General features: G+C 33.8%; 1 pseudogene; it reads left to right on the forward strand.

Moving 5' to 3' along the window:
- Positions 1-3,746: 3,746 nt before the first annotated feature.
- LOC131640581 (heat shock 70 kDa protein-like) lies at positions 3,747-6,223 on the forward strand (annotated as a pseudogene).
- Positions 6,224-10,824: the final 4,601 nt, after the last annotated feature.

Genomic DNA, 10,824 nt, shown 5'->3' on the forward strand with positions numbered 1-10,824 from the left:
GAGGGACTAAAAACGAAATCTGCAATATTTAGAGGGACCAAAAGTTCATTAACCCATAAATTTATAATAAACTAAAAAGAAAAGTTAATATAAAACTGTGAATAATAATAATAAGAATTATTATTTTGATAAAAAACAAAATCCTATTAATAATAAATTGATAGAATAAATGAACAAAATTAATGATAAAATTCAAAGGTTAAACAAAACCCATCCATACTCAAACTTTAAAACTCATCAATTCAATAACATTCAAAAAAATTATTAATGCAAAAGGGAAATGCTAACGAGTGCCTTAAGAGTTTAAAAAGGAATATTTTGTTATCAATACTTATATTCATTGCATTAAAAATAGAAATAATTGACTTCTTTTAAGTAACAAAATGTATGTTTTTATTGAAAATATTTGTATTTAATGAATTGAAAATTAAATTGATTAATTTATGTAGACAATATTTTCTTTATTTGGAAATCTTAAAGAGTGCTCCCGGGGCACTCGTTAGCATGACCCAATGCAAAATTAGTATTGAATAAGTGATAATATTTGATTTGAATCAATAACATTAAATTCAATAAATTCTCTTAAATCATACATTAACACATAACAAGAGAGAATGATTTATCAGAAAAAGAACACATTTTTATTGGTTTAATTAACATAAATTTTGCTAAGTATTATCATCAGGAAACTCTAAATTCAAACGAAGAAACCAGTAGAGTAGAATTAACTTGAACAACACAATCATAGAAAATATTTGTGATGATTTCTTTAGTTTCAGTTTGAGGACATGCTTAGAGCTATTATATTTTTCTGTAGTTGAAATGATTGGAAAAGTATTAGAATTTAGAAGGACCATAATAATTAACAAGCAAAAAAAACCATTCATACATCCTATGAACACGATAATAAACATCATAATAAACAAAGAAACCAAAACACTTCTAGTGGAATAATGTTGGTCTATACCAACAATATAAAAATAAAATGCTCAAAGGTAACAACTTTAGGCCTTTATACCCCCTGTTGGTTGAAACACAAATCACTTGAACCATCATAATCACAATAAACAGAATCCCTGTGGGTTGAAACACAAATCACTTGACCCATCAAAATCACAATAAACAGAAACTATAATCACAGTAAATAAAACTTACTTGTATAAAAGTTAGATTTACTTGTATAAAGTGTAACTCTCAACCAGTAAATCTTCCTTCTTGCAACCAAGTCTACAGGGGTTCTGAGTTTTGTCTACATAGACAATAAGACACTAATCAAACTATGAAATTGTGATAGTAAACCAGTTTTTCAAACAAGAAAAAGAAAATGAACTTTACTATAATTAGACAGAGAAATAGGAAAAATCTTTGACAACAAAATTAGAATACTCCTTGGCCTTAAGTTTTTATCAATACCTTTGTTGTTTAGAGAGTTCCCTTTTCAAGATCTATAATTTCAGGAAACTTTGGAGATATGCTGCAACAAGATTAAACAAATTAGAAAAAAAAATCAAGAGAGTAATCAAAACCTTGCCAAAGATAAGAATCAAAGGTTAATGTCAAAACCTTAATAACTATTACCTTGAAATAAGAATCACCTTCATTACATCACTCTGTGGAATCTCAAAATCAAAGCACAACCAAAATTGATACAAATCTGAGTTAATCTTAAAGTTTACAAAAACTCAAATGCTAACCATAGATCTACATCACTTATAGAGAAGAAAACCTAAATAACAACCCTTAACTTAAAAATCAACAACAACTAACCTCTTGTAAGATTAACTTCATCAAAGTAGAACCACATATGATAGCTTCAAGTCAGTCAAGCACCTGAAAATAAAATACTGCAGCTGTTTCAAGTTTTTTCATACAAGTCGGTTTAGAACAAGAAATCAAAACACAACGAAATCCAAAACAGATCTAAATTTATCTTAATGTTCACAAAACCCAAATGTTAATGTCAAAACCTTAACAAACATTAAGAAGAATTACCATTCATTCCATCACTTAGTTGAATATGAAAATCAAAACACAGATAAAATCAAAACACTTAGTTGAACCTTTAACTCTAGAACACATTTAGAGATACACAGTTAAATAAACCCTAAATAACAACCCTTAAAAAAAATTAAAAATCAACCAAGCAAACCTTTTGTAAGATTTCTTTGCATCAGAGTAGTATAACCACCTCTCGTAGCTCTAAATCACTTCAACACCTGAAAATAAACAATTTATGAAGGCAACATTAGTATGAGAAGACTATGAAGGTAAACAGATGGTGCGGTTATGATAAGAGAAGGAGGTAAAGGTGAAACAAGGACAGATGAATGAAGATTAACACGGCGGCGAAGAAGAGAAGAAGGAACATGAGTGAGAGAGTGAGAGAAAAAATTAGGGTTTTTGTCTGTTGAGAGAGTGAGAATGAATAGATATGAGAGAGTGAGAGAAGGAAAACGAGTAAAAGTAAGATAATATAAGAGGATATTAATTGGATTCGGTCGGGTTCGATGACCGACGGGCCTAATATTTCCATCCGAACCGAACCGCTGCTGCCCATTTAAAACCAGATGGCCAACCCGTTTGACCCGTAAACCCGAAGTTGACTCGACCGAAAGCAATCAGGTAGTATGGGTCGGTCGGTTATTAACGGATGGTGGATTTTTGTCCACCCCTACTCATAACTTGGAAATTGAAATTTAGTATAGTATTGGTTGTAGTATCGAACCAAGTGTGCCAAATGTGTTCTCGAGATGTGAAAGTTTGTTGAGATTTGAGTGATAACTTTCAATAATGATTCCCATTTTATTCAAGTGAGTACATTGAAGGAGAAAATATGTCTCTTATTTGTGGGCTCATTTACCATTCTAAAGAGTGTTAAGTATGGAAGGGTGAAGTTGTACTACTAGCTTAAAAAATGCATAAAAAAATAAAGAAAAGTAAAAAAACATTAAGTGTATAAAATAAAGAAAAGTAAAAAACATTAAATGTATAAAATATTTTTTTGCAATGACGAGGGAGAAGAAGAATACTTATATCACTTGTCACTAAAAAAAATTATTGCTACATTAAAGCAGTTATGATACAAGGATATGTTGAGCCCCTTGAACAATTAGATAAAAGAACTCAAGCCGACACAGATTGCATCAATTAAAATGGTGAATAAGTGATTAAGAAAATGTGTATTTCTTACAAAGAACCTCTAGGAACTAAGGAGCATCCACAACTAAGTTAACCTGCCATATATTTTTTCTCTCATGAATCAAACAATAGTACAAAAAGACAACTAAACATGTGTTATTTAGTTTTTTTCAATTAGCAAGGATTCAATTTCAAGTAAAAGTGCAGGTTTAGTACTTTTAGACAATAACTTAGAAACATGATTCAAGATTATTAACAAAAGAATTGTTACAACTGCTATCAGTTGATTGATCCAAAGATACACAAAAAGTAAGTCATAAAAATATTAAAAGCTAACATGAATTCCTTTGTTTTTTCAGTATAGAAATAAATATTGAACTATACAATTCCAATACTTTATCAAGTATCCTAGTTAAAGTTCTTGGAAATTGCCAAATCACCCACTTCCCACTCCCTCAACACTTGCTCAATTATTTTCGGTGTATTTTCCACACACCTTCCAATTTTCCAACTTTACTTCTAAAAGTCTTCTTATAGTAATAATAAATTCACATTCTATGCCTATAAAGACTTCTTTTTGACTAACTTAACAACATCCACATTTTCAGTTCACTACACAAAACAACATTTTCTTCTTCTTTTGTTCTCTCCTCTAAAACTCTCAACTGTCATGGCAGCAACAAAAACAAAAGCCATAGGCATCGACCTTGGCACGACCTACAGTTGCGTAGCGGTATGGCGAAACAATCGTGTTGAGATCATTCCAAATGACCAAGGAAACCGCATCACCCCGTCTTATGTCGCCTTTACTGAAACCGAAAGGCTAATAGGTGATGCTGCCATAAACCAATTAGCCACTAATCCACACAACACTGTTTTCGATGCCAAACGTTTGATTGGTAGGCGATTCTCCGACCCATCTGTTCAACAAGACATAAAGCTTTGGCCTTTTAAGGTTGTCCCAAACAACAAAGACAAACCAATGATTGTGTTTAATTACAAAGGCGAAGAGAAACGTATTTCACCTCAAGAGATATCTTCCATGGTGCTGTCAAAGTTGAAGGATGATGCTGAAGCCTATTTGTGCCATGAAGTGAAAGATGTTGTTATCACTGTTCCTGCTCACTTCAACAACTCTCAGAGACAGGCTACAAAAGATGCAGGGAAACATCAATGAGCCTACTGCAGCTTCTATTGCTTATGGTTTTGACAAGATGAACTGGAGAGAAGGTGAGAAGAATGTGCTTATGTTTGATCTTGGGGGTGGAACTTTTGATGTTTCCTTGGTGACAAATGATGATGGAATGTTCAAGGTTAAGGCTACATTGGGAGATACTCATTTGGGTGGTGTTGATTTCGATAACAATTTGGTGAACCGTCTTGTCGAACTGTTTTGTAGAAAGTATAACAAGGATTTAAACATCAGTGAAAACTCCAAAGTTTTGGGGAGGTTAAGGTCAGCATGTGAGAAAGCAAAAAGATTACTTTCTTCAACTTCAATGACAACCATTGAGCTTGATTCTCTATGTGGAGGAATTGATCTACATGTCACTGTTACTAGAGCTTTGTTTGAGGAAATAAACAAAGATTTGTTCAGAAAGTGCATGGAGACTGTGGAAAAGTGTTTGAGTGAGGCAAAGATTAATAAAAACCAAGTTCATGATTTTGTTCTTGTAGGAGGGTCTACTAGAATTCCAAAGATTCAACAACTGTTAAAGGAAATGTTTAGAGTCAACGGCGAAATCAAAGAGCCTTGCAAAAGCATTAATCCTGATGAAGCTGTGGCTTATGGTGCAGCAGTTCAAGCAGCAATATTGAATGACGAGGGAGACAAGAAAATTGAAGACTTGTTGTTGTTGGATGTAATGCCTTTTAGTCTTGGTGTTGAGACAGATGATGGTGTCATGTCTGTTTTGATTCCTAAGAATACAATGATCCCTACAAAAAAGGAGAGTGTTTTTTCTACACTCTCTTGTAATCAAGATAGTGTTTTGATCAAAGTATATGAAGGAGAAGGAGTTAAGACTGAGGATAACTTTTTGCTTGGGAAATTTGAGCTACAAGGATTCTCTTCAACACCTAGGAAGGTTCCAAATATCAATGTTTGTTTTGATGTTGATGTGAATGGTATTTTAGAGGTTACTGCTGAAGATAAGACACAAGGGTTGAGAAAGAAGATTACTATCATCAACAAGGAGGGAAGGTTGAGTTGTGAAGAGATGAGGAGGATGGTGAGGGATGGAGAGAGGTATAAGGTAGAAGATGAGGAGGTGAGGAAGAAGGTGAAGGCAAAGAACTTGTTTGAGAATTATGTTTATGAAATGAGGGAGAGAGTGAAGAGGCTTGAGAAGGCTGTGGAGGAAACTATTGATTGGTTTGATAGAAATCAATTGGCTGAAATTGATGAGTTTGAGTTCAAGAAACAGGAGTTGGAAAAGAATATGAAGGCTATTTAATTTAGAAGAAATTGGTAAAAAGATTTAAGAACAAGTTTATATTTGAGAGAGTTTGAAGCAATGTAAACTAATTTGGCATCAACACCAAAGCTTTGTTACTTAATTTGTGCGTCTATCAGTTTCTCAATAGATATTAGAGTGGTAATAATATAGTTCTTGCATATTTTATACAGTGCAACTTAGTATATGTTTATTTAAAAAAAACAAAAAATTATCATGTGTGATTATTTCGGATATGGATCTCCTCCTACGTTTTTTCTACGGCCACCTCTCATGTGCAATGCTTGATCATTGGATTTAAATCTAGTGACTTATATTCTTTTTACCTTTTTCTCTCTCTTGTCATTAGATGAATCTAAAGGTTTAGATTAAAGTAGAATGAGCAGAAGGAGACATAGAGTTCCAGAGGATCCAAATGCGATTATTTCGTGGTAGAGCCAAAAATGAATAAGTTTCTGAAGCGACATAGACGGGACTGACGTGTAAGGTTATTATTCCAACGTCCAAGTATTTTATTATGTGAAAAGTAGTTAGGAGTAAATTATGGTTAGAACATTCCTTACGTATTGTGTGGGAGAGGTATGCGGAGAATCGTAGGATGACATCCAACAGCGAAGGACGATATGTGATGTGGATCTAATACAAGTTTGGAGATTGTGAGAATATGCAGTGTACCTCCAACACCTCATGACTTTGGATTGATTATTGAGCCTTTTTGTTATTGGATCTCTGGATGGTCCGTAACAATTGCCCCAATGCTTGTCATAATATAGTAATGGAAAGTCTTCCAGCATACCGGGCTAGTGTTGCTTTAGGTTGGGATCCTCAAGACAGTGAAAATTGTTGCTTCGATTTGCAGTGCTTTGTGAGATTTGTGGAATTAGTGGTCATGTGGTCACAAATTGACAGGGTTGGGATGACCTCTCCAAATATGATAGTTAACTACGCTAACAACCCTTAGAAGAAAATCACGTTTCAAGTACTTGCAAGCCAAGATGAAGAAACTACCTAAATATTTCATATAGAATTCAATCTTTAAATACACAAACAAAAGGAGCGCACTAACCTATAGGTTTTTCAAGGTAATAATAGGGATCTAGGTAGCTCTAAAAATATAGTTGTGTTTCTGCTTCTTCAAATATTTCAAAAACACAATATTTTACCCCATGAACTTCACTTTCTCATCCTCATTCATTCTTATTCTCCAAAGCAACACCTCTCCAACTTTCTAAATCTCATAACCATTGATTAACTCAAACTTCACCACCATATTACCACACCTATAATCATTCACTTTAATATTACTTTAAATCCCCATCATTAACTATATTCACAGTCCATAAAAATCAAAATCTCCATCACTAAAACTTTATTTTCAAGGTAAAGCTTTTAGGAAATCCAAGAAGGTAAGAGCAACTCATATATCATCAAGGGTTCAACCATTTGCATATATAAGAAGAACAAGAGGTACTACTTATGTTCAATCTTATGGAATTATTTTTAAGTACTCTCTAAAAAAAGAGAATGATTCTAAAGAGGTTGCTATAAATATTATTTTGGACCAGCCAAATTATCAGAATTGGCCCAATCCACTCATAAGCATAAAAACAACCCAATAAGCATTGACCCATTCGCCCGGGCAAACAGCGGCCACATTTACTCTTTTGCCCTTTGTCATACCCCAAAATTTGCCCATCATATTTCAAGATATCTTGACTCACATTAATTTCAATTGCTCAAGACTATGCAAGAATTAGGCAACTTACTTGTCTCCTAAGCAATCTACCCACAATTAGGGTTTTGCCCCTCTCAAGGTTAAATCAGGTTCTGATACCTCAAGTGGACCTAATGGCTTCTCATATGCCTCAAAGAATCCTCATACCAAGTTTCAAGGTCTGATTCATAAGGCAAATGCTCAAATAGTCAACAGTCGACTAGTGTGACCTAAAGGTCAACTGTGGTCAATATACAGTCAAAACTCTTGGTTTTTTAGTCAACATCAATATTTTGAAGTTACATTCATCATTTGATCAAGGGTTGATCATGATTCATCAAGAAAAGCTTCAAATTCATCAAAGGTCAAAGTTTCTAAATTAGGATTTTGAACTAAAAATCAGCTAAACTTTGACTGGTCATAACTCTCACATGGTTCATCACAAATTGTCCAACCAAAGCCTGTTCTCAAGGAAATTTCATCCTCTACAACTTTGATGTTGGGTCCAAGACCAAGAAAAGCTTCATTTGAGAGATATGAGCCAAAACATTACAGGTCTTTCTAAAAGTTAACAAAAAGCTATTTTTTGTCAGGACCAATATCATCAAGATAAAATCTCCAAATGCAAAAAAGGTTCCAAAGTGGCCTGTAGAGGGCATCTTGGGATTTCAAAAAAATCCTAAAACATCTCCATACAATAAAAATTGAGAGAGATATGATTGGTACAAGTTGGCTAAAATTCAAGAAAAGTGAGAAACCCTAATTGACAAAGTTCCAAATTTTTTACTAATGGGCCAAAGTTTCTTGATTCTAAACATATCCAGGGAGTATTTAGTAGCCCACCACGCAATCTTTTCCTTATTATCAATATTATTTATTTTATTTTGAATTATAGTCATTTTAATTCAAAATTTAATAAAAGAAATAATGACAAATACAAAAGATTTGGTATTGGGTGATTTTTCAATCAAATCTTGAGCAAATATGATGGGAAAATATGGTGGGAAAATATGATGATAGATATTGGAAAGAGATCATGGCAAAAATAGAATGATTTGAATCAAATTTGAGCCAAATATTTTTTCAATAATTTTCAAATCAATCAACCTATTTCTTTGGTTAAATGTCAGCCCTAATATAACCCTTATATATAGAGGAATTCGTTCAGAGCAAAGGGGACAAAAAAGGCAGCCAAGAACACTAGGGTTTAAAAGTGGAAAATTGCAAGGAAAGGTGCATGATCGAGCTTCAAATTCCACCAAGTATCAATCAAAACCAAGGCTTTATTCGTCATCTTTGAGGACTCAGGAGCTATCCCTATCTGTTATTCAAGCCTGCAAGTGCCCGGAACGAGTGTATTCGCAAAACCTCCGCACACAGGCATTATCAGTGAAAACGAAGGGCATCATTGAATTAATGGTCCTCGATTTAGGTGATCTGGGTTGTCTTCTTGTTTGTTTCTTGTTGATTTCGTAGGTTTTGAATCATAGCCATGGAGAAGACGAAATTGCAAGGAAATCCGCAGGTAAGTCCGTGGAAGTTTTCGCAGGAAAAGTCGCAGGTACCGAGGAAGAAGAAGGTGAATAGTATCATAGACCAAGGGACTGCGTGTGTGTGCGTCCCCCATTCGCTGGTCAAAGTCAGCTCCACTCTTTCCTCTTCCCATTGGTAACTCGTGACAATATAGGGTTCCACGCGCACTGCTTTTTGACTCTTGTCGTTAATAGTTGTTTTTCGTATATTATTTTATTTTAGTGATTAATGGACAACTAAACACTCCAGCATGAATAGAAGAAGGTGAAAGACAACCACCTCTTGGTCCTAGGTTCGAGCCCTTGTGGTGGCATCAAATTTTCCTTTTTTTTAACATCCTTGTTTAGCTGCAGATTCAACGGAGCTCCCCTACGCACTTTCACGGTACAGCCTCGACCTCAGTAATTGGATCGCCATTGACCCTAAATCCAAGGACCTTGGAATGCTATTCCACCATGGACCCCCAGGACCCTCACACATTGAATCAGGCGCCCAGTTTTTTTAGTTTTTTATGTCATTATTCATTGTTTTTTTATTGTTTTTTCTTAATAACTATTAATCCTTTTTTATACTAACTAAAAACTAATGCATAATTAAAGTTTAGGATTAATTTTTTAGTATTAATTTCATAATTTAGATTAAACAATTAGGATTAGTTTTTTTAATTAATTAGGATTAGAGTAAATAATTATAGGTTAAATAACTTTAAGTTTTTTTAATTAGGTTTTTATTTTAGGTTTTAATTAGGTTTAGCCTTTAAACTCAAAAACCATAGAACCCTAAGGCATATGTTAGGTAGGTGTTGTCCATTAACTGTAGTCTAGGTTAACCATTAGGTTTTTGCCCACTAGGTTTTCTCCCTTAGGTAAATGTTGTCCATCTTCATGAATTAGGGTTAGGATTTTATCACATTCTTTTTCACTTTATTTTTAGACAAATAATTATTTTTAGGTTAATTAATTTAATTTTAGGTTATAACTTATTTAGCCTTAATCTAATTTTAGGTTAACCTTTAAGATTTAGGGTTTATCACCACAAATACCTCCAACCCTTAATTTTCCTAATGCGCGACTTTCTCTTCTCATCTCATACTCTATGATTGGCGCATGATTGTTTATTTAATTCTGTTATTTAATTTCTGCCATTTAAATTCTAGAGATTATGTATAGGTCACAAGTTTTTTAATGTAATAGTAATTAGGGTTTATTTTCTGCCTTTACTTTTCCACACTTCCCCCGTTTTGGTTATGTAATCCCCTTCCCCGAAGTCTTGTAATAGCGTAAGACTTTACGTTTTCTACTTTTACTTTTCACACCTATAAACTGCTATATAACTGTTAGAAATTAATAGAATTGTATGGAAAGACTAAAAACAACCTAACATAACCCTAATTTTTAGGAGTAAATAAATCAATCACTTTGTTTCACACACTCACCTTTAAGGTAATCTCTCTTATGCTGCCTTTGATTAAATAGTCAAGTCCCTCAGATGTAGGGATACCTTAGCTTGCTGCCTACGAATAAAAAATCATCATAAAAATATCATAGTCTCTTCGAGTTGCCTACGATTAACATGATCTTATCCCTCGAGTTGCCTTCGATTAAATGATGATAGTCCCTTTCAATTGCTAAGGTATCCTTACTTGTTGCCTTAATGACTATTCTCATCAATTCATAGGACTTCCTACCCTCCTTATGGTATGGATAGCCCTATGGCAATACGATGACCCTCGATGTCCCAAATACATCCAATGAAAGGACTCCCCACTAACTAATGGTGTGGATAGTCTCTTTCCCTCAAAGACTTAAAGAACAAGAAACACATTAAACATAGGGTAGGTAGTTCTTAATTACTTGCTCACAATAAACTTAAAAACTTCAAATGCTTTTCACACCTCCTTTTCAAAACTATTTTCAAAGACTACACTTTGTATACATCCGTACGAAGATCACTACAAAGTTAAAAATCTTTCTCAAAATCTTT

This window comes from Vicia villosa, unplaced genomic scaffold, assembly GCF_029867415.1.
Source record: "Vicia villosa cultivar HV-30 ecotype Madison, WI unplaced genomic scaffold, Vvil1.0 ctg.003209F_1_1, whole genome shotgun sequence".
Classification (NCBI taxonomy): domain Eukaryota; kingdom Viridiplantae; phylum Streptophyta; class Magnoliopsida; order Fabales; family Fabaceae; genus Vicia; species Vicia villosa.